The following is a 24,770-nucleotide window of genomic DNA, read 5'->3' as shown; positions in this document are numbered from 1 at the left end:
CTATTGCAAGTTGGATCAAGCCCAAAGCACCTTTAGCTCCCAAATAAGCAAATATAAACATTAAAACTTGGTCGAAACTTAGACTCGTCTTAGAAAATACTTATGTACACTTTTCAAAAAAAAACAAGTTAAATATCATTGTCATTCTTCAAAACACCAAAAATATGTGTCGTCAAGTCGTTGGTTTTCCAAATAAAAAATGTTTGTGTGTTAAAGGATTAACCCGGGCCAAGCTAAAGCCGGATGTCGCCTAAAAACTAAAGTCGCACTCCATGGCTTCGCCAAAGTAGCACACTACTATAAAAGATCGCTCGCACATACGAGCATGACCCCAAACATGATTACAAGATGCGAAAAACGACCGACCAGCTCCAGTGCTTGGGGGCTCGCGGAAAATAGACTCCAACAAGGAGCGCACGATCAAAATCACATTCCCGGACTGCGCCATACACCATATCATGTTTGGATATCTCAAAAAAAAAAAAAAGAACAACAACAGGTTCGACCTCATCGAAAGGTCGTCATTGACACTTGTGCACGGTCCTCTAATCGAAGACCAAGTCGAGCCGTAAAGACTAGCTCAAAATCACGAAAGCAGACGGTCGCAAGACAAAGGTCCGTCTGAACACGTTGTCAGCCTACGTTCAGGTTACAACTAAATTCGAGCATCCCTCGAAAGAATTCGCTCTTGCAAAAATGGATAAAAAGAAATTCTCAAAAGGAATAACAAAAAACCAAAGAAATAGGAACTTGCCCATCTTCAGTTGGCAAGATCGCGGCACGCGAATCACAAATCAAAAAGACGAATTCAGGTTCGCTCACCTCCAGCGAGCGGGGCGTCCACCCTTAGCGGACAGGGCTCGCCCACCTTTAGCGGGCGGGGTCTGCGTCACTAGCCGCGCAGGTCCTCAGTTTTCCAAAAATGAAGTCTTCAAAAAACAAAATGAAACAGGCTCGCCATCTTCAGCCGGCGGGGTCTACGGCGCAAACTACGTAGGTCCTTACTTTCAAAAAACACAAAACAAATTTCAAAACAGATTCGTCCACTTCTTTCAGACGGGGTGTCCACCCTCAGCGGGCAGGTTCGCCGTCTTTAGCCGGCGGGGTCTACGTCACAAACCGCGTAGGTCCTTATTTTTCAAAATTCAAAAACAGATTCGTCCACTTCTATCGGACAGGGTGTCCACCCTTAGCGGACAGGCTCGCCATCTTTAGCCGGCGGGGTTTGCGTCACTAACCGTGCAGGTCCTTAGTCGCTGCAGCGATAACGTTTTCTGGTTTTCCCTTTTCCAAAAATTAAAAGGATTGGTTTTCCGTTTTTTCCAAAAAAAGAGCGATGTGCTGGATTTTCCTTCGTTTTGCGTCCCATAAAAACAAGGGGGTTTTCTCGTTTAGCTAGCCCTGAAAATGACAATCTTTAAAAATCATTTTTACCTCGTGATTGGGCTTGGCCAGGCCCAATTACGCTTTATAGCTTTGATTTCGAAAACATCTGTAGCTACTCCCAATGACAAAGTGAGGGAGTTTCTACGCACCTTTAGATCCTTCCAATGACAAAGTGAGGAAGTTTCTATACTATCAGTTGACTAATCCCAATGACACGTGAGGGATATGTCGACATTTCAAGTGATGACCCTTAAGTCAAATGTTATCACTCGGGGGCTCGTAAGACCCTCGCAAAACAGGTCACATACACCATGGCTTGTGTGACGCACTCCGTCTAATACTTTGACCATCGTCTTACTCCAAGACTCAGTCAAAGTGGGGGCTAACTGTAGACACCTACTTTTGTGCCCATTCCCGAAAGGGAAAGGTTCGATGATGAAAACATAAATCTCCACTTGACAACGCATCTCCTATAAAATAAACGAATCTCAATTCCCCTTTTCATTTCACCCGAAACCTGATATTTATAGAAAACTGCTATTTATGGAAACCTGCTAAAAATAGTAACTGCCGTAAAAGGTAGCTTATAAAAGTGGAAAATCATAAAGGATAGAAACCTATCAGAATTAGGTGTTGCATTCCAACATAAATCCTAAATGAGATAGAAAACTGCGAGAATCCTATTCCTAATACCATTCGGAAATAAGAGTTACGTATTAATTAAAATCCTAACGAGCCTAGAGTTCGTAACGGGCCTAGACGCATCCCGTCACAAGATTAATAGGCACTAAAAGACTCGATTAAGTCTCAAACTCTACGAATTTCAGGAATCCGAATCTGACTAAGAAAACAGCCCAGACCCTATTTTCAACGCCTGGCTCTGGGCGCTGAAAATACCTGGGTACGTGTTTTTTCCTAATTCTTTATGGATTAGAACTCTGCAATTCTATCTTTCCACGAACTCTTCCCTATAAATACAGCCCCAAATTCGACGTGAAAAGAACACACACAACACAATTATATTCTGAGTATTGACTCCAACCCTTAGCCTAAGCCTCACGCTGCGAAATTGTTCACGCGTTCTGTCGCAATCGATCCATAAATCGAACAGAACGTATCCTGTCCCATAATCTGAGATTCGTTAAATAAAAAGGAGAAATAGCAAAGTCAAAGTGGTTAGTTTTCTGAGAACCATGACGCACCTCTCAAGGGTGCGTCGTAATGTGTCCCTTTTCGATGATTTAACTGCTTTCCTCGCCCTTTTTATGAACTGTTAAACTAACTAAATCTGATTGTTCTATCACGCCTAACAAATATAATATTTTCGGGAAATTGGATTATCATGCTAGGTCCCTTAATACTATTTAAATCAGATAATCATGATCAATCTAGTATTATATGTTGCACATTGCTAAAATCAACTCAGATTAGTTTAATAGTTAACGCATGTCCCTTCAATTATTTATGCTGAGCTAGTAAGGATATCCTGCCTCTGGAGTTATCGACGAGCGAAGTACTCCTCTCGGTAGTTACAGTCCCCCGAACCCTCAATCTCTACCTTGCGGGTGTATGTTGAGAGATCCCCACACCAGGGATCACAAGGGAACCTACGGCCGTCGTGGTCAAACATAATTGCACTCCCTTTATGTCACGATAACCGGGTTTTGTCAGTTTTTCTCATTGTCGTTAAAAACTGAATGGCGACTCCTATATTACTAGTCAATTGGGTGTATACTCACAGGAAATCCAATTACACTTGATTGAATAAAAAGAATTGTCACACCCACGAGGGACGAGGTCACGCATTAGCCTCGTGCTTTTTCGACCCCCTCACACTGTTCGCTGTGGATTCATCAAATAAATGACGAATCAACTCAATATTCCACGCATAAGAACGCGGCTTAAGTAAAGAGGAAACATGAGTCGGCCTGGCCGACTCAATAACTGAAGATTTAAACGAAACTAGACCACCAGGCACCCAAGCATCCTGGACAATTCGAATACTAGTACCCGCTCCAGGCTTCCAAGCAATACCTTGATCCAGGACCATGAAACCCTGCGCAAGGCTCCTAAAACCCCAAGAAGGTCTCAAGACCGAAGAGGAAGAGCCAGCCAAGGCCAAGGAAAGGGTACCGGGCACCAACTAGGCGAGAAATCAGCAGTTGAGGATGGTGAATAATACGCCAGGCGTTCTTGGCCAGAAGAGCGTGGTTAAAAGCACTGGTCTTACGAATTCCCAAACCTCCCATCCCTTTCGGAAGCTGAACAACAGACTTAGGAATGATGGCCATACCCCGCGAGGCAGAAGAAGATCTCCACCAGAAACGAAGGCACAAGCTATCAATCCTGTCACAAATTGACTGAGGAATTTTAAACACAGCAAGAACATGAGTGATCGAAGCTACCAGGACGAAATTAATAACCACAAGCTTCGCCGCTGCCGAAAGATGAAGAGAAGAGAAATTTTCAATACGGCGTGCGATGCAGTCCACTAGGTCATAAAAGGCTGCACATTTAGAACGTCCCAAATCAATTGGGACCCCAAGATAAGGGCCCAAGGATTGACGCTGACCCAAACGTAAAGTGGCCCCCGGAAAGTCCCGGTAATCCTGAGGCGTATTCGGACTGAACTTGACAAAGGATTTTTGATAATTTATCACCTGCCCAGAAATGGAACTGAACTCAGTGAGCACAGAAATGACTTCGTCACAAGCTTTCGGAGAGACCCGAAAGAAAAGCAGGGAATCGTCTGCAAAGAATAAGTGAGAAATTGGGGGAGCCCGGCGACAAATGGAAATCCCCTCAATTAGGCGAGATCCCTCAACTTTACGGATAAGGGCGGACAAAATTTCCATGCAAAGAACAAACAGATAAGGAGAAAGAGGGTCTCCCTGACGCAACCCACACTTAGGCTGGAAAGACCGAGTAGGCTCCCCATTTACCAGAACCTGATATGAGACTGTAGAAACACACTGCCGAATGATATGAACCCAATAAGGAGGAAAGCCATAGGCCCTCAGAGCCTCGAACAAGAAGTCCCACCTGACTCGATCATAAGCCTTATTCATATCAAGTTTCACTACTGCGAAGAACTTTTTCTTTGCCACTGCCCTGTTGACGTAGGAAATTAGCTCGTGGGCAATGAGGCATTCATCTGACATCAGCCAACCTGAGATGAAGGCATTCTGAGTGTCCGAAATCAAAGATGGCAAGACATGGCGCATGCGGTGAGTAATACATTTAGCTATGCATTTGTACAAGACATTACATAAACCAATAGGGCGGAATTGAGACACCTGCACTGGGTGTTGGACTTTCGGAAGCAGAACTAGGAAAGAACGATTCCAGTCCTTAAGCATGTACCCATGGGCAAAGAAAAACTGAACAGCGGCGATGACCTGCAGACCAACCAACCCCCAGTGAGTCTTAAAGAAAGATGCTGAGAACCCGTCCAGCCCCGGCGACTTGTCATCCGCGATGCTGAATATTGCCGCCCTTACGTCCTCAGACGAGAAAGAAACCATAAGAAAATCCTTTTGGTCCTGAGACAGGACCGGAAGTTGTAACTCATCCCAATCATAAACCAGGGGATCCAAGACCACAGAGTGAACCTCAAACAGATTGGAGTAAAAATCGGAAATTAAACGGCGGAGGTGCGGAGGAGAAGAGACCCAATCTCCAGACTCATTTTGCAAGCTAGAAATGCTATTCCGATGCTTGCCGGCCTGAACAGAGGCAAACAAGAGCTTTGAATGGCCATCCCCACAAGCGTCCCAACGAACCTTGGAACGCTGACGCCAATATGAAAATATGGCCTGTGCCCTGGCCACACATTCTTCCTTTGTGGTGATAAAGAGCGTTCCCGCTGGCCCTGTAGAAATAGCATTGGCCGCACTAACCAGAGTAGAAGATAAATCCCTCCAGTTGATGCCCCAAAGTCGTCTGTGCCGAACACACCAGTTCAACATAAAACGACGAATGACAGAGAGTTTGGAGCATAAAGTGAACATAGGCGAACCCAGATATACACGGTGTAAGACATTGCTAATGAAGTCAACTACTGGTTTTGCCTCCAGGCACCAGTTTTCAATGCGGTAAGGCCGAGAACTGTGAACGGCCGTCTCCTAACGAATAACAATTGGGGCGTGATCGGACAAGAAAATAGGTTGATGAAGGACTAAGGCATCAGGATGGTCGTGCAGCCAATCCTGAGTAGCATAGGCTTTGTCCAGCCGTTGGAAAGAGAGTGTATTGTCTCGATGGTTATTTGTCTAAGTATACGGACATCCAAAGAACGGAATATCTATCAATCCGTTTTCCAGACGCCATTGCATAAAAGCATGTTGCCCTGGAATAGTTGAAGCTCCCCCAAGTTTGTCATCTAAAAACTCGACCTGATTGAAATCCCCAATGAGTATAATGTTCTGAAACTGATCCAAAATCAAGGAAATCTTATCCCAAACTAAAGATCTATCAGCTAAGTGAGGCACACCGTACACAAACAACATGTAGCTTATTTCATTATGTACATTCGAAAGTTTACAAAGAACTAAGTTGCTACAAACTGAAAGGGGAGTAAGATGAACATCTGAAGACCACAAAAGCACTAAACCCCCACTAAGACCTTCCGCGTCAACCCCGCAAAAACCTGAAAAGGGAAGGGACGACAACTTTTGACGAGCACTATTTACATCAACCATTGTTTCCATAAGGAACATAACATCTAAACCAAAAGAGCGAACTAAGGAAGCTAAGAACGGAACTTTAGGGGAGTCCGCCTGTAGACACCTACTTTTGTCCCCATTCCCGAAAGGGAAGGTTCGATGATGAAAACGTAAATCTCCACTTGACAACGCATCTCCTATAAAATAACGAATCTCAATTCCCCTTTTCATTTCACCCGAAACCTGCTATTTATGGAAACCTGCTAAAAATAGTAACTGCCGTAAAGGGTAGTTGCTAAAAGTAGTAAGAATAAAAAGATGGAAACCTGTCAGAATTAGGTGTTGCACTCCAACATAAATCCTAAAAGAGATAGAAATTGTAAAAGGAATTCTATTCCTATCGCAGTTCGATAAAAGAGTTAACGTATTAATTAAACTCATAACGAACCTAGAGTTCGTAAAGGGCCCAGACGCATTCCGTCGTAAATTGATACGCACCAAATAACTCGGATTAAGTCTCTTAATGAACTCCGTACTCTAGAGTCCAATCTGACAAAGAATTCTGCCAGACCCTATTTTCAACGCCCAGCCCTGGGCGCCGAAAACTTTGACGCCCAGAGTTGGGCGCCGAAAATACCTGGGACGGATTCTTTTCCTAATCCGTTTCGTATTCAAATTCCTGAAAAACTATCTTTCTACGCCACTTTATCCTATAAATAGACCCCTAAGTTCGACGTGAAAGACACAACACACAATTCATATTCTGAGTATTGACTCCAACCCCTAGCCTAAGCCTCATACTGCGAAATTGTTCGCGCGTTCTGTCGCAATCGATCCATAAATCGAACAGAACGTATCCTGTCTCATAATTGAGATTCGTTAAATAAAAAGGAGAAATAGCAAAGTCAAAGTGGTTAGTTTTCTGAGAACCATGATGCACCTCTCAAGGGTGCGTCGTAATGTGTCCCTTTTCGATGATTTAACTGCTTTCCTCGCCCTTTTTATGAACTGTTAAACTAACTAAATCTGATTGTTCTATCACGCCTAACAAATATAATATTTTCGGGAAATTGGATTATCATGCTAGGTCCCTTAATACTACGTAAATCAGATAATCACGATCGATCTAGTATTATATGTTGCATATTGCTAAAATCAACTCAGATTAGTTTAATAGTTAACGCATGTCCCTTCAATTATTTATGCTGAGCTAGTAAGGATATCCTGCCTCTGGAGTTATCGACGAGCGAAGTACTCCTCTCGGTAGTTACAGTCCCCCGAACCCTCAAACTCTACCTTGCGGGTGTATGTTGAGAGATCCCCACACCAGGGATCACAAGGGAACCTACGGCCGTCGTGGTCAAACATAATTGCACTCCCTTTATGTCACGATAACCGGGTTTTGTCAGTTTTTCTCATTGTCGTTAAAAACTGAATGGCGACTCCTATATGACTAGTCAATTGGGTGTAAACTCAGAGGAAATCCAATTACACTTGATTGAATAAAAAGAATCGTCACACCCACGAGGGACGAGGTCATGCATTAGCCTCGTGCTTTTTCGACCCCCTCACAGTGGCGACTCCACTGGGGATAGTGAAGGAAATACTCGTGCTTGTAGGTAATCAAAATAGCCGAAGGGTGAAACGATCCTACCTCGCGTTTATTTCCCCATCAAGTTGGGACGACCTGAAAATCAGCATATTAATGTGAACGGGCAGAACCGCATAACGAATCTCGGCTCCCTCGGGAGTTGGGACTAAGGATACATTTTTTCGCCAATAGGGGGGTGCATACGCCGCGCATGTTGCCCACTCGGTACTTGTGCAGGTAGTACACCTATCCCGAACCCAATCGATCGCTCATTAGGTCCCTCTCGCCTGCATGCCCCCTTGGCTTGCACTTGCGGGTTGGCCTCTTGAGCGAAATTCGTCTGTTGAAGACACTACCTCGACCGGGGCATGTGTTGGATCTACGATAGAAGCGGTATTAAGCCAGGCGCAAATAACTACCCATAGAAGCCTATCATAAACTACATGACATGTTATTATCGCCTCATGATGAATGTTAGTTATGTGTAGCGAAATATGTGATTGTGTGTGACAAACTATCCTAGAAAACCAACGACCTTAAAAATTGCCCAAACATTCATAGACTAATTTGCCAAAGAGTTATACCGAAATACGTGTTCCGCAAACCCGAATGATCGCCACAAAAAAGCGACGCTCGGGATGGCCTGTAACGAATCCCACAAACGCTGCACAGCGCGTAAAGGACGTTATTAAACAAGCACGCAAATCGAAGTCGCATAAACAGAAGTAGGTGTAAACAGAAAACGAGAATAAGCCAGGGACGCATTTTCAACGCCCCTGGCTGGGCGCCAGAATTTCTCACGCCCACTGCTGGGCGCTGAAGTTGTTGCCTGGCCTTTTGGTCAGGCACAGCAGCCTCGGTGCCCGCGCATAAGAAAAACATACGTAGCAAAAAAAAACTTTTCGAAAAAAATTGCTGCGAGGGCGTATGAAAAGGCACTCGATTCTAAAAGCTACTTGTAAAAAAATAAATAACTCCTTGTGTCGTTGTTAGGCCTCCTACGACGACAATGCTCGGCACCAAAACCGAGCATGCTAATTAAACGACCTTGAATGTCACATGGGCAAAGTATTCAAAAAATAATGTTCGAATAAAGTCTTCAAGGAAAAATAAATGTTCAAATAAAAAAAATACATAAATCCGAGTCTAGACTAGGTTATGCCAAAGTACAATCCAAATCCTAAGTCTTAGTTGTCTTATCCATAGAATCGGTCCTAATACTTGGTGTCGTTCTGCAAGCTAAAAGGTTAAACCATATTGAGTCTCCCTTCCTAACATTTAAATCAATGAGCACCCATATGTAATTGTCATCCCTTGCTAGGAATCCACGGCCTCAATACTCTCTCTCACCAATAAAAAGAATATATTATAGTATTTGCAAAATGGAAACGGTCACATTCTGAAAATCATTCCCCCATAGTCGCACAACCCCCAAAGTGAACCTAAGGTATCAATACCATTGGCAACAAAAATTAATGGCCTCAAGGCTTATAATCACATTGGGTCACGACTATCATAGTCCTCTCGAGTCACTCGCTCCTTGAAATACTACTAAGTACGGACTAAAAGATTTTCCATGAATGCAACATGACCAACCATGAAAATACCCAAATCGGCATACCATAAGGCTACCATTGGGGTAAAAGCAATACACACTAAGAGAGAAGCCGCACTAATGATTCTAGCCTTGCAAAAATAAAAATTCGATCTTCCCAATTAACTACCTTGCCAACATTAAGCAAAATGGCGCATGACAAATGAACACCCAAGGGTTAAAATCTAAAGTGTCAACCAACGAAAGTTATGGTCCAATTAGCCTAAGTCTGAGAGTCGCTTGGTCAAGTATTATAGGCTTACTCCATGTCATTATTTTGAGTCTAGGCCACCTCCTTGTATTCATACACGGGTTATAATCAGAAAGATTAATGAAAGTTTGAGTCTAAATCACAACTTCCAATTAAATCCCAGAAACTGGAATCTGAAAAGAAGCAAAAAAATATTTTCGATGTAATTCTTTCGTTAAATTTCAATAAGGTCAAAATAACATTTTTAATCTACGCTATTTGCACATTTTAAGAAACGACTAAATACGCTTGCAAAGTAAGACAATTAAAAGGTCCACTATAGGCCTACCAAACGAGGCTCACTCAGTCTCGCCTCGTGACTCAAAGACCACAACCATCTACCTTTTTAGCCCAAATAAAAAAAAATTATGTTGGGAAGAAATCCCAAGCAAAAAGGAAAAAAATGAAAGAGAAAAGGGAGAGCGAAAAGAGCCATGAAATACTTAGCCCATACCTCCCAAAGTGCGAAATTTACCCAAGTAAAACGAAAGAAAAGAATTGAGTCAACCAATCCAAATCATAAAGTTCTACGATGTCTACCCTTTCCAGTCCTTGTGTTCTTAGACACCTTCGCTCTGAGGCCCCAGTTCAACTCATTTAACCCATCCATGTTCTCATTGCCATAACCCAAGAAACCATTACCTTGACTCTTGTTCTTGAACTTGTTGTCAACCGTAAACCACGCACGGCCATTGACACGTGCGTCATACCCATTATTTCCAAAGCACAAACCTGCTCTTGCACAACCATTAGCATAATGACCATATAACTTGTATGGAGACATCCTGTTGATATACCCTTGAGCCGTCCCCATGCTACTCATTGACCTTGATTGATGTAAACTCGTGACACTAGCTTGAGGCTGCAAATTGTGAGTCCTAGCAGATATAATCCTCATGCTTGACCAATGCCTATACAAATTATCCTATCTCATTCAACCCATCTTTCAAACCGTCTTGAGTCACGAGTAAAAAAGGAAGACAAATGAAAAGTACAAAAAAATAATAAATAATAAAAAAGCAAACTTTGCAAAGCGCCTTTAAAAGTTCGTCTAAAAAGAAAAAGAAGCATTTAGCGCACAAAAAAAGATCCGCCCAGAAATCATTTTCAGCGCCCACAGCTGGGCGCCGAAATCTCTAACGCCCCAGCCTGGGCGCTGAACCTCTCTGCTTGCCAAATTTTGTCCAGAAGTGCTCGTCATTTTATTCGCACATGCACGAAAAAATAACGAACACTTGGAGGGGTACAACACGTATTCAGATATACGTACCAAAAAACACATGAAAAGATTTTTGTGCAAATACATAAAACAAAATTTTGGCTTACGGCAAAGCGGCAGATTAAAATAATAATGAACTTCACTTATCTCATCCTATTTCAAACATTACGATTCCACCTCATAACGTACTTGTTTAAAATCGGCATTCTAAGAAACCATTTTCTAGGCTAAGAACTACGCAAGACCTGATTCCAAATTAAATCTATTTAAGGCGGATACGTAGGCAATCCATGACTCGGTCCAACTAATTTGCAAAAATATTAAAAGCCTATAGAATAACAAGAATAAGAAATAGAGTCCCTTATTGAAATTTAATTACTTGCAACCCAAGTCGAAAGAAAAATTAAGTCAAAGGAAGAATCCAAGTCATCAAGATGCCAAAATTAATGAGCACACATCAAAAAATAATAAGGGCACGTACCCTTGCCAGAAGGAGCACTCGCACTCCTAGGCACTTAGCCAAGACTCAAAAGATCGCTTTGCCTCAATTGAATGGGGGCTAGCGCAAGCATCCATGACCTCTAAAGTACTCGACTTGACCCTCCCTAAAGCGAACTAACTCACTTAAAGACTTTCTTTCACCTCTAGACATAGTCGTTCGCTTAAAGACCTTCTTTCACCACTAGACACAGTCATGATCGCCAACAAGTAGTAAAGGCAGTAAGCTTGCAATAAAAAAGATTGTTCTACGGCATCGCCCCATCGTTCCTTCGAACTCAGGGCACCCGTTCATGGTAATTCGAATGTTTGCTAATCTCCTTTGAAAAAAAAACAGACATTGTCAATAGGACTTGGCACTTAACCAAGGCTCACCCTACTCAAACATATGACACGGGCATCTAAAATTGAAATCTAAAAGCATCATTAATGGGAAGACATAATAGCAACTGGGGGCTAAAAATTGAAATGAAAGAGCTAGGGAAAGAACTAAGTATACCTTGACCTTTTGTACAGACATACACCAAGTAAATCTAAGTCAATTTGAAAACGGTTTATATTCCCGCAATTCTGGAAAAGATGGCCCTAAAAGCCTAAAGCATATGCCAAACGGGCACAAGTATATCTTGACGCCTGCACCCTGGCTCCCAGCAAATCCTTAGACAGCATTCCAAAAATCGTAACAGTATTTTGATTCACTCATGTAATCCTGTACGAACCCTTCTATAAGTCAAACTTACTTAGGACACCTCGGATTGTACACAGTAGGACTCGGATTTCAAATAATTTTCAAAGACTTCTTCGAACATAATAAAGTGTCGTTGGTTTAAGCTTACTATGCGTCTATCTCAACGTTGCAAATGAGTCAAAAAGATTTCTAAATATGATTATGGGTAAAGAAAGGCACCTAGCTTTTGGTCAAAGGCACACTTCAACATCTGACTACCTTGACCATGGCAATGTCGCACAATACGACATTTACAGGAAAAGTAGCAGATCACTACTCAAACGTACCTCGCCCTAAACGAGTCTGGTTCAAACTATTCATGATCCATGTCACCATGAATGCATAAAAACGTATGCAAGGCATTATAGCACCAAGCCAATCCCGTAGCTACAGTTGGAGGCTTGAGAAAAACACTCTAAAAATACTCGAAATGACGATTTCATCGCAAATTCTCGACGCTAATGCTATACATATGTCATAGGGGCACAATCCTAAGCTTTAATCGCGTAAAACGAACCTTAGAATGGCTACAACCCCTCCCAAATTCTAAAGCACTACTTAGAATATATAAAGTCACCCCACTAACAAGGGTAACTGAAAATCGCGAGTCACCAAAGCTCCGATCAAACTACTACACATAACGCTCGCCCTACAAGCGCCCGTTACACAGTCTACCTCGTTCCAAAGCAAAAGCGAAAGAAAAAAATCAAGGATAAGAACCGTCAAAATATACCCAGAAATCATTTTCAACGCCCAGAGCTGGGCGCCGATATCTTTAACGCCCCAGCCTAGGTGCTGAATCTTTCTGCTAGCCAAGTTTTTGCCCAGATATAAAAACAAGAAAGAAACACCTATGAATCCTCGCATCGAACGAAGTAATAAGCCGTGCAAACCCACGCAGAAGGTGCTACACTTGTTCAAACACCTGAACGAGGCATGATGAAGTACTCCAATGCAAAAAATAATAATGATATCCCAACACTTGGAGGAATGTTCTAAGACACGCCGTTAGGCCACACAAGCCTACGTTGCACCATAAGTTCAACCATCCCACAGTACAAGTCTAAAAAGTAAGGCACATTGCACTAATACAAGCACGACCAAGAGTAAGAGGCAAAGACTACTTATCGCCCAAATGCAAGCCACGCAACTTCTACATTAAGGATTAAAGGTAACAAAACATTACCTACCACGGAAGGGATAGCTCGCACCTACACGAGCGAAACCCCAAGGCATCTTTCTTGAAAGAACCTACGAAAATCGTACGCCGAAAGGAAGCATCCCAACATGCATACTTGGGGGCTCCAAGCTACGAAACAACCATAACAAAATAAAAAATCTCGAAGCAAATGTTTGAACAATCGAAAGGGCACGATGTTTGAGCCCACTTCATGAATGGACCTGACCCCTATCAAGCTTCTAAGCAAACTATTCAAAATCAGTCATTGCCCAAAAAAAAATTTGATTCAAGCAAACTGATTAATGGACCGCACACAACGGCCATTCTATGAACGCTCGTTCGCACATACATATCATCATTCACGAACACGTTCAAAAAATATAAGAGCGATCAAAGTCTTACACCTCAAGGTATGTTCCACGGGCCATATAGACTCGCCCGACTATTGCAATAACTATACACCTTAAGAGCAACAGTTCCTTAAAATAATCGCCCCAAAGCGACAAGCACCGTAGTCCACCAATCGGCTACGGCTTCTCAAGAAAATCATCACGTTCTAAAAACAAAGAAAAAACATAAGAAAAGAGAATACATAGAACTTCCAAGTGAAATAAACGAATGAACAAGAGGCCAACTGTGTCATCAAAAGACCAGCCCAAACAACACTTTCAACGCCCCACCCTCAGCGGACAGGGCTCGCCCACCCTCAGCGGGCGGGGTCTGCGTCACTAGCCGCGCAGGTCCTCAGTTTTCGAAAAATAGAATCTTCAAAAACAAAATGAAACAGGCTCGCCATCTTCAGCCGGCGGGGTCTACGGCGCAAACCATGTAGGTCCTTATTTTCAAAAAATAAACGCAAAACAAATTTCAAAATAGATTGGTCCACTTCTATCGGACGGGGTGTCCACCCTTAGCGGACAGGTTCGCCATCTTTAGCCGGCGGGGTCTACGTCACAAGCCGCGTAGGTCCTTATTTTCAAATTTCAAAAACAAGATTCGTCCACTTCTATCGGACGGGGTCTCCACCCTTAGCGGACAGGTTCGCCATCTTTAGCCGGCGGGGTCTACGTCACAAACCGCGAAGGACCTTATTTTCAAATTTCAAAAACAGATTCGTCCACTTCTATCGGACGGGGTGTCCACCCTTAGCGGACAGGCTCGCCATCTTTAGCCGGCGGGGTCTGCGCCACTAACCGCGCAGGTCCTTAGTCGCTGCAGCGATAACTTTTTCTGGTTTTCCCATTTTCCAAAAATTAAAGGACTGGTTTTCCCTTTTTCCAAAAATTAAAGGATTGGTTTTCCGTTTTTCCAAAAAAGAGCGATGTGCTGGATTTTCCTTCGTTTTACGTCCCATAAAAACAAGGGGGTTTTCTCGTTTAGCTAACCCTGAAAATGAGAATCTTTAAAAATATTTTTACCTCGTGATTGGGCTTGGCCAGGCCCAATTACACTTTATAGCTTTGATTTCGAAAAACTCTGTAGCTACTCCCAATGACAAAGTGAGGGAGTTTCTGCGCACCTTTAGATCCTTCCAATGACAAAGTGAGGAAGTTTCTATACTATTCGTTGACAAATCCCAATGACACGTGAGGGATATGTCGACACTTCAAGTGATGACCCTTAAGTCAAATATTATCTCTCCGGGGCTCGTGAGACCCTCGCCAAAACAGGTCACCATGGCTTGTGCGACGCACTCCGTCTAATACTTTGACCATCGTCTTATTCCAAGACTCAGTCAAAGTGGGGGCTAACTGTAGACACCTACTTTTGTCCCCATTCCCGAAAGGGAAGGTTCGATGATGAAAACGTAAATCTCCACTTGACAACGCATCTCCTATAAAATAACGAATCTCAATTCCCCTTTTCATTTCACCCGAAACCTGCTATTTATGGAAACCTGCTAAAAATAGTAACTGTCGTAAAGGGTAGTTGCTAAAAGTAGTAAGAATAAAAAGATAGAAACCTGTCAGAATTAGGTGTTGCACTCCAACATAAATCCTAAAAGAGATAGAAATTGTAAAAGGAATTCTATTCCTATCGCAGTTCGATAAAAGAGTTAACGTATTAATTAAACTCATAACGAACCTAGAGTTCGTAAAGGGCCCAGACGCATTCCGTCGTAAATTGATACGCACCAAATAACTCGGATTAAGTCTCTTAATGAACTCCGTACTCTAGAGTCCAATCTGACAAAGAATTCTGCCATACCCTATTTTCAACGCCCAGCCCTGGGCGCCGAAATCTTTGACGCCCAGAGTTGGGCGCTGAAAATACCTGGGACGGATTCTTTTCCTAATCCGTTTCGTATTCAAATTCCTGAAAAACTATCTTTCTACGCCACTTTTTCCTATAAATAGACCCCTAAGTTCGACGTGAAAGACACAACACACAATTCATATTCTGAGTATTGACTCCAACCCCTAGCCTAAGCCTCACGCTGCGAAATTGTTCACGCGTTCTGTCGCAATCGATCCATAAATCGAACAGAACGTATCCTGTCCCATAATTGAGATTCGTTAAATAAAAAGGAGAAATAGCAAAGTCAAAGTGGTTAGTTTTCTGAGAACCATGATGCACCTCTCAAGGGTGCGTCGTAATGTGTCCCTTTTCGATGATTTAACTGCTTTCCTCGCCCTTTTTATGAACTGTTAAACTAACTAAATCTGATTGTTCTATCACGCCTAACAAATATAATATTTTCGGGAAATTGGATTATCATGCTAGGTCCCTTAATACTACGTAAATCAGATAATCACGATCGATCTAGTATTATATGTTGCATATTGCTAAAATCAACTCAGATTAGTTTAATAGTTAACGCATGTCCCTTCAATTATTTATGCTGAGCTAGTAAGGATATCCTGCCTCTGGAGTTATCGATGAGCGAAGTACTCCTCTCGGTAGTTACAGTCCCCCGAACCCTCAATCTCTACCTTGCGGGTGTATGTTGAGAGATCCCCACACCAGGGATCACAAGGGAACCTACGGCCGTCGTGGTCAAACATAATTGCACTCCTTTTATGTCACGATAACCGGGTTTTGTCAGTTTTTCTCATTGTCGTTAAAAACTGAATGGCGACTCCTATATTACTAGTCAATTGGGTGTAAAGTCACAGGAAAGCCAATTACACTTGATTGAATAAAAAGAATCGTCACACCCACGAGGGACGAGGTCATGCATTAGCCTCGTGCTTTTTCGACCCCCTCACACCGCCGAATCCAAACCCCTACAGTTCCATGAGCACAATTTCATTTATCTTTTGGTGGCCCATCAGGGGGAACCACAACACCAGGAGATGGCCCCACGGAAGGGCTGCGTTTCTGAATCGAAGCAGATGAACATGGCCTCTTTTTTAGAGGCAACCCGAATGTGCAGCACACATGAGAAGCATTATCCGAATCATGATTGTCACCCCCATCGTGGGCCTTGCGCTTAGAGGGGCAGATGTGTTTAACCCATTTCCACACACGGTCTCCCATCCTTGACAAAGACAATTTCAGAGGGGAAGATTCTTTCTGAACTGAGGGAGGAGACTCAAAAGAGCAAGTCGAATCTGCCCCCTCCCCTTCCGCTGATTCCGACGAGGTTAACGGAGAGTAATCCATAGGTGCCACCCCGTCCCCATCACTGACCGCCACATTGACCGGCTGGAGTACCTCTGATTCGGCCGATGTCAACGGGTGGTCGCTCATGGAGTGATAAAACTCAAAATCCGCCGAGGATGAGTCTGCAATGTAGCCGGCGCCGGATCCAACCACCGTTGGGAAGGAAGAACCCAACGAAGGTGTCGGAGAAGCATTGTGAACAATGACTCGTTCCGGCGAGTTTGGTGGCGTCGCAACTTCCTCGATATGAAACTCCCCTGTACCCGACCCGGAACCGATCAAGTTCGGGAAAAAAGGTCCGACTGAGAGAACTCCAGACCAGTTGGATCAGAAACCGGGTTGAGGATCCACGGATGGACCGTTTTCGCGAGAAAACGGGTTATGATTATTTGGCTAAGAAACCGGAGCATTAAGTTGGGTCGAATGCGGAACACATTGGTCCGATGACTGGTGAGAAGGAGTGGCTGTTTGGCCCTGCCAGTTACTTGGGCCTGCCCCAAACGGATCCGGGAAATAAGGCCCAAAGGTTAACACACCTGCTGAAGACACATAAACCTGTTGGTCTGAAGACCGAGAAGAAGAATACCTATGAGGGTGGCCCAAAGGAGAAGGAGGAAGGCCCAATCCAGAAGTGGCGCTCACTTGTGGCCTAGCAGCAGTGGAGTCCAAAGAGGTGGACCCATTATGATGATGATGCAAATTGGGCCTTGCAGTGTGGACAGAATATGGTGGACCCACAAAAGCAGCTTCAGCATGGACCTGGATTGGCATTGAAGAAGTGTCAAAGGGAGAGTCCATACCTTCAGATGTAAGAGGTTGACCTAGGACCGCATGGACCACCGAAACAGGGGTGTGAACTGGAGTACTTTCATGCCAGCTGTCAGCAGTATGAGGAGAGATGTCCCCACTTGGCTGAGCCTGCTGATGAACAGTGGGGATATGATATTCTTTGTTGACATGCACCATGGGCCCCCAACGTACTCGTTGAACTTGATTGGACCTCCCCCGGAAACCAGCAGGAGACGCTGCCGGATGGAGACCAGGAAACGGGTGATCAGGTGGCGGAGGGGGAGGTGGTTGACCCGCCCCATCGAGAAAATCATCATCAACCTGTCCCCCCTCATTATTTTGCTGCGGGTGCTCGTGATACCAAACTGATGTTATCCATATTGATGGGGTCGGGAAAATACCACGAAGAGCATTAGAATAAAGAGGAACGTCAGTGGGGCCATAAAGAACACGAAAACCACGTTCCTCAAATGTACGAAAACGACGCTCCAATAATGCACTCCCCGCCAAGGAAGGCATGCGGCACGTGGTCGGACCATGTCCGACAAAACCACACTTTTTGCAAAATCTGAAAAGTCCCTCGTACTTGAACTGAATCCAAGTAATATGGTCATCATAAGTAGGAAAATAACAACCGGGAACTAACGGTAATAACAGATTAAGTAAAACCTTAACCCGCGGAGAAGCAACCGGAACACCCGTGAGAGGTGTCTCGTCATACCCTGTAACATCACCAGCGTGGGCCAAAAGGGAAGCAGCCACCTCTGGTGATGAAAATTGCATGGGTAGACCCTCGACCTTGACCCATAACGCCACTAGATACAAGTTTAATTCCTTCACCACCGAGTGACCACGAACTCTTTGAAGAACAACAAGACTGCCTTTAAAGTGGACCCACCCTTTCAAGTCCAAATCACGCGGATCGTCTTCGTTGTAACACTGGAACAGGAAATCCTCCTCGTACTGGCGAACACAAACTGGTTGCCTGAGGTGCCAAAATCGGTCCACTAGCTGTTGCACTAAGGCGATGTCAAACACCCTCATATCCCATACCCTCCCCATAACACAACAATCCCAATCAATGGGATCAGAAACATTCAGAGGTGGAGGCGGGTCTGCCAGAATACCTATACGATGAGGGTACACAAAAGTTCTTGGAGTATTATCAGCCATGATAAAGCACAAAACAAAATAAGAGAGGGGGGATGATTTTTGGTTATGGCTGAGAATTGAAAAAAACAATAACTAGGTTGAACTATAAAATTGAGATGGAGAAGTTACTGGAAAATAAAGAGGGTAAAAGGATTTTTGAGACTATTTATTTTTATTTGGTTTTTTTTTTTTTGGTTGAAGATTTTAATTTAGGGATAAAGGTCGTTAAACCTGAAGAACAGTACAGAGAATTTTATCTCTCTTGTTTTTTTTCTCTCTCTAGAGATTTTTAGACCCCTTTAAATGTTAGCAAGTTATTATCATAATTTGAGTATAATGTCAACAATTTATAATCAATTGTGGGATTAGAGTGTATTATAAGTATTATATATTCCAATAGTCCAAAATATGTAAAAGGTCATCGCATTAATACACTACAATGAGAGAAAAGGCTACTTGTACCCTTAGGCTGGAATTGATTGTTTGATTCTATTAAACTCCGTACAGCGAAATTCGAAAGCCATCCAAAAAATGGGTATATAAATTTATAAGATAATGAATTACCTTGGATGTTGCTGGTTATCTACGAATAGTGAAAAAGTATACGAGAGGTTTGCTTGTAAGCTGAATCTTGTCGGACCGTCAATGTCGATGATAAAATAAGTTTACTCTCCCCTTATAAGGTGTGGTGCGAGATGAGGAATTAAAAAAAAAACCCTAGTACAACTAGAATTCTTGGATGTCAAAAGGGCCGTAAACGAGCTGGGCCGATTTGAATTTTACCTTGTTCGAGCTAAGCTTGATAAGGATTTTCACTGTTCAAGCTTGTCTCGAGCTTAACCGAGCTTTGCAATTTGTTGTTCGAAATTTGTTCGCTAAGCATTAGGATGTCTCGAGCTCGGCCCGAGCTCATTCCTTTAGGTCGAGCTTGAACCCGAGTTCGAGCTCGAGCTATACGAGCTTTATTCGAGCTTAATAAACGAGCTTTGAGAAATTGTAAAATTTATTTAAATCATATAATCAAGGAGAAACTTCACAAAATACATTTATAATTGAAATATCGGTTTTTTCATGAAATGCCCCTAAGGTTTGCAAAAATGCACCAAATACCCTAGCTTGTTTCGATTTACATAATATACCCCTATTTTTTTCCAAGTTTGCACCAAATACCCCTAAACAGACCTTCCGTTAGTCCTCCGTTAAGTCGTGTTTATAATTCACAGTATACCCCTTTTTATATACTTAATGCATAATATACACCTATTTTGAAACTAAGTTGCACCAGATACCCAAAGTGCAGGAATTTGAATCTAACGGCTAGTTTTTATACCTAGGAAGCAAAATATAGCCGTTATGTTTTTGCTGCCTATAAACGCTACTAGTGTTCACCTCACTTGCATACTTTCCCCTCTCCAAATTAGCCATGATCTCTCATTCAAAAACCGAATCTTCTTCCTTCCCAAATTTAGCATATGTTAGAGTTCCAAATAAAAATTTCTCGTGCGGGAGAAGATTTGCCATTAGAAGCTTGGAAACGGCAAAAAATCCGCAAAAACTTTACTACAAGTGTGATCCTTGTGATAATTTCAAGTGGTGCAAAGGTTTTCTTGAGAAGACAAGTGATGAAGTCCAGAGCAAGGGAAACAGAGATGATGAAAACAGGGGAATGCAAGAACAAAGCAGGGGAATGCATGAAGAGTTGAAGCTATTGAAGAAGAAGATTAAACAACAGAAACAGCATATCAATTTTGCAATAAAAATTGGTGTATTAATGTTTGCATTTCTGATTTGGATAGCAATGAAGTAAAGTTTTAACAAATTTCATGAAATAAAGAGACTTGTTCCATAAATACTTGTTCAAGCATATAAGCTTTACATAAACTATCTCTAAGTGGACAAACACCACTGAAACTGCACAAAAACAAGTGTTCTAAGCATTTCACTGTTTCCAAAAAATGATCTCTAACTGCACAACTGTTTCCAAAAACTGATTCTGACTAATCTGAATTGACTAAGTTAGTTTAACTTTGTGCACTGCAATTCACAAAATAATGTTCTGAGGTGACTAAGCAGCTGTCTTTGACCTCTTCCTTGTGTTTGGTCCCCCCTTTGATGTACTTGCTCCTGCTGCACCCCTCTTTGAAGTGCTTGGTCCAGTGGCACTTGTTTCTCCACTCTCGCATGTTCTTGAGTTGTGACCAAACTCTCTACACTTTCCACATTTGACATTTGTGTTCCTCTTCCCCTTCTTTGATTCATTTGCCCCTCTCTTTCTGTTCTTAGCAGGTCTGCCAGATGGTCATTTGATGATTGGAGGCTGAATGGTAGGAAGGCCAAAGTCAGGCCACTGAGATGGATCTTCCATGGGATGAATGTGTTCTGCATAGGTTAGCTTGTATGCAGCAGCCTTGAACCATGGGGTGATTATACTACATGATAGATTTGTTTCTATTTTAGACATTTTTTGACATTTAAGGGTCATATTTAAAAAAAAAAAAACATACTCTGTCTATTTATTCCATTTAAATTATTTTTTCAAACTTGAGCGAGTTATAAACGGGCTTATAAACGAGTACTTAATAAGCTATAAACGAGTGCTCATGAACATTAACGAGCCCAACGTAAAGTTGATCGAGCTTGGCTCGTTTACTTATCGAGCCTAGAATTTTTTTTCAAACTCGTTGATTAATTAATAAACAAGCTTTGACCGAGTTTTGACTGAGCTTGTTCGCGAGTTGTTAGTGAACTTATCGGCTCATTGGCAGCCCTATGTATTTAAAATTAAGCAGCACAATAGTAGGAGCACTTTGGTCGACTGCCGGCCAGAAATCAAGTGAGACATAAATAGGAGACCGTCAAGTCAAGCATGGGTAAAATTTAAGCGAGACTGTCAAGTCAAGCTTAAAAAAAAATTCGTGAGAGACTGTCAAGTCATGATGGTTCGAGACCCCGTCACTCTCAAACAATTCAAGTCGTGTATGTGACATGGTCTCGAGGGGGTAATTTGTAGAAACTATAAATTTGTAGTGTATTACAACTAATTAAGTTAATTAATTTGGACCGATCATAATATTAATCCATTTTAATTATTTTAGCCCACCTAAATTAAATATCCGAATTACTCAAATACAATTCGGATCATATACTTTTGGGCTAGTTCGTATTGTTAGCCCAAAATAAACAAATCAAGTGGACCAGTTTAAAGACTCTCAAGTCACAAAATGGGCACGAGCCCAAGCCTATCAAGTCCAGTAAAGGTGTTCCCATCCCCTATAAATACTATTCTTCCACTTCAGTAGCAGGGAGCAAAAATTCATTATTCTCAAGGGCTCATAGAATTCTCTTGGAATTCTCTCGGAATTCTCTTTGAAAGTAGTTAATAAACACATCAAATTTTTGGCGACTACTTAGTCAAAATCAAACTCAGGTCGACATCATCAAGCTGACGTCACCCTAAACTCAAACTCAGGTTGACGTCATCAGACGACTGTCACGCTAAACTCAAACTCAGGTTGACGTCATTAAACAACTGTCACCCTTAAATCAAATCCAGGTGTCTTACACGTGTCATCGTCACCTGCGGAACAGAATCAGATGAGTTAGTTTATTTTCTTGTAAACTGTCAAATACAGAGATTGTACCCAAATATTCAAATATCAATAAAATTACTTTGATAAATTATTTTCTATCTTATTTCCCTAGACTAGAAAATTTGTATATATAACGGCGAAGAAGATGCAATTGTTGACCTAGGTGAGTAAGTTAAGCAAAAGCTCAAATTTTCATATCTCAATGTCTGATTTTTATTTCATTTTTGTTGAAGATCTTGTTGTTCTGTATAATAAACCTTCAAAGTCTCCATTAGATAGGAGCATGATTAACGGTAGTCACGTAAAAGTAAGGCCATATTCTTATAGATTTTTTTTTCATAATTTTTCAGTTTAGTTCAAATAATTTAAGTTCATCTCAAAAAACAGGTTATATTTAAACTTTGTTTATATTATTAAAATTTCATATTAATCTATTTTATTATTTTATTTGTTATTATAAATTTTCCAATTAATATTAACATAGTTATTTTCATTATTATTATTATTATTATTATTATTGTTATTATTATTATTATTACTATTATTAGTATTTATTATTTTATTATTTTATTATTTTTAGAAAAATTAGTAAAAATAATCTGACCTTTGGTTGGTCTCTAAAAACAGTCCCACGTTAGAATAATTCGAGAGTAGTTCAACCTTTGGGGTGTATCTTCTAAAAACAGCTGTTGACCTGTTGGTAACCAGATAAGTTTGGCCTGAGCATGGTTGTGCATGACGAGGTTGGGGATGTGCTAATAACGGCTAGTACAAGTTGTGTAGCTGTTGGGGACCCCCTCCTTGCCGAGGCCATTTCGATACTCTTTGGATTAAGGTATGCATATGATGATGGATTTCAATCCATTGAGATGGAATCTGACTGTCTTTCACTAGTCAAGTTGGTGACGAACAAAACCCGTACAAGAACCCGAGCTCAAGTAATTGTGGGTGACATTTTAATATTAGCATGTACCTTTTGTTGTTGTTTGTTTGTTTTTGCCAGTAGACCTTGTAATGAAGTGGCTCACACCATTTCCAAAAGCTCCCTATCTTTGGAGGATGTGATTGTATGGTTGGAAGACCACCCTTTGAATGTACTGCCTCTTATCCTAGTTGATAATGCTTCTCTTAATGAATGAATGAGCTCACATTTTCCCGTAAAAAAAAAAACCAGATTGGCAAGTAAATGCGATACATGTCACTAATTTTTCAAATTCTTAATTCTAATTCATAATTTTAATTTAAGTTTAATTTTATATTTAACTTTTAAAAAAAAATCCTTATCTTTCTCTTTCTTACTCCCTCTCGTATTTTTAGGAGTCACAATTACTACTTTCGACCGTATTTTTTTAGGAGTCACAATTTCATTTTTGGTAAATTTTACACCCACTCCCCAATTATTTATTATTATTTACTTTCCTATAAGACCACTTAAATAACAAATAATTTCATTTTTGTAACTTTTACACCACACTTGTTTTTTTATATTTCCTTTATTGTCAACTACCCCACTTGCATCATTATTATATCAAATTCATCTATGCTTTCTTAATATTTGTGACAGTAAACATATGACTCCTATAAACTACGAAGGGAGTATATCCTTTCCTGATAGCTACCTTCTCCCCATTCTCATGTTTGTCATCTTCTACGTCGATCACCACCCAGCTCCACGTTCACCTCTACCCTGATTTATGAACCACCTCACATCACCGCCCCACCAACACCTCTTTGTGCTACTACACACCCCACAAACCCGTACAACAATAACCTCACAATTATCGAGATCCACCCAACGACACCTAGCACCGCAAAATCGCAAATCCCTACAACAACTACAACAACCACAGAACTGCATGGCCAAACAGAAACAAGATTACCCTACCACATATTGGAAGAAGATAGGCCGGTCCAAATCTCCAAAATCGTCGTTTTGCTCCCACTGTCACTTTAGACCGTTCCCTTCCTTCTTTCCGTCATCACCAAAGCACCCACAAAAAAAAAAACCAGAACCACCACTACCTACCACCTTAACTCTCCTCCTCAAAACCACCAGCAAGAAGAATTCCATAAAAGACGACGAAACGCCGGGAGAGCATTACATAACTAGAGAAATCACTCATTAGTGGTGGAGCCAGCGAAATTGAATTCCAAATATTAGTGAGAATGAAGTACGGAGAAGGACGAAGAGGGATAACGAGAGTGAGGTAGATTAAAGGAGAGAAAGGGAAATGAAAAAATTGCGACGGAGAGGCTAGGAGTTGAGAGAAAGGGGAGGAGATGGGGATTTTTTTTTAATAAACAAAATAAAATTAGTGATAATTTATTTAGAATTAAAATAAATATATAATCTAAACCAATTACAGAGTGACAAGTGGCATGTTTAACCTTTTAAAAAAATTGAATTGTTATTAAGGTTGTAGGTAAAAGGATTATTCTTGTAAGATACACCTCAAAGATTGGATTGTTCATGAATTATTAATTCAATGGTGGGACTGCTTCTAGAAGACGGACCAACGATCCG

Source organism: Spinacia oleracea, chromosome 4, assembly GCF_020520425.1.
Source record: "Spinacia oleracea cultivar Varoflay chromosome 4, BTI_SOV_V1, whole genome shotgun sequence".
Lineage (NCBI taxonomy): Eukaryota > Viridiplantae > Streptophyta > Magnoliopsida > Caryophyllales > Amaranthaceae > Spinacia > Spinacia oleracea.
Note: the sequence above shows the minus strand (reverse complement) of the source record.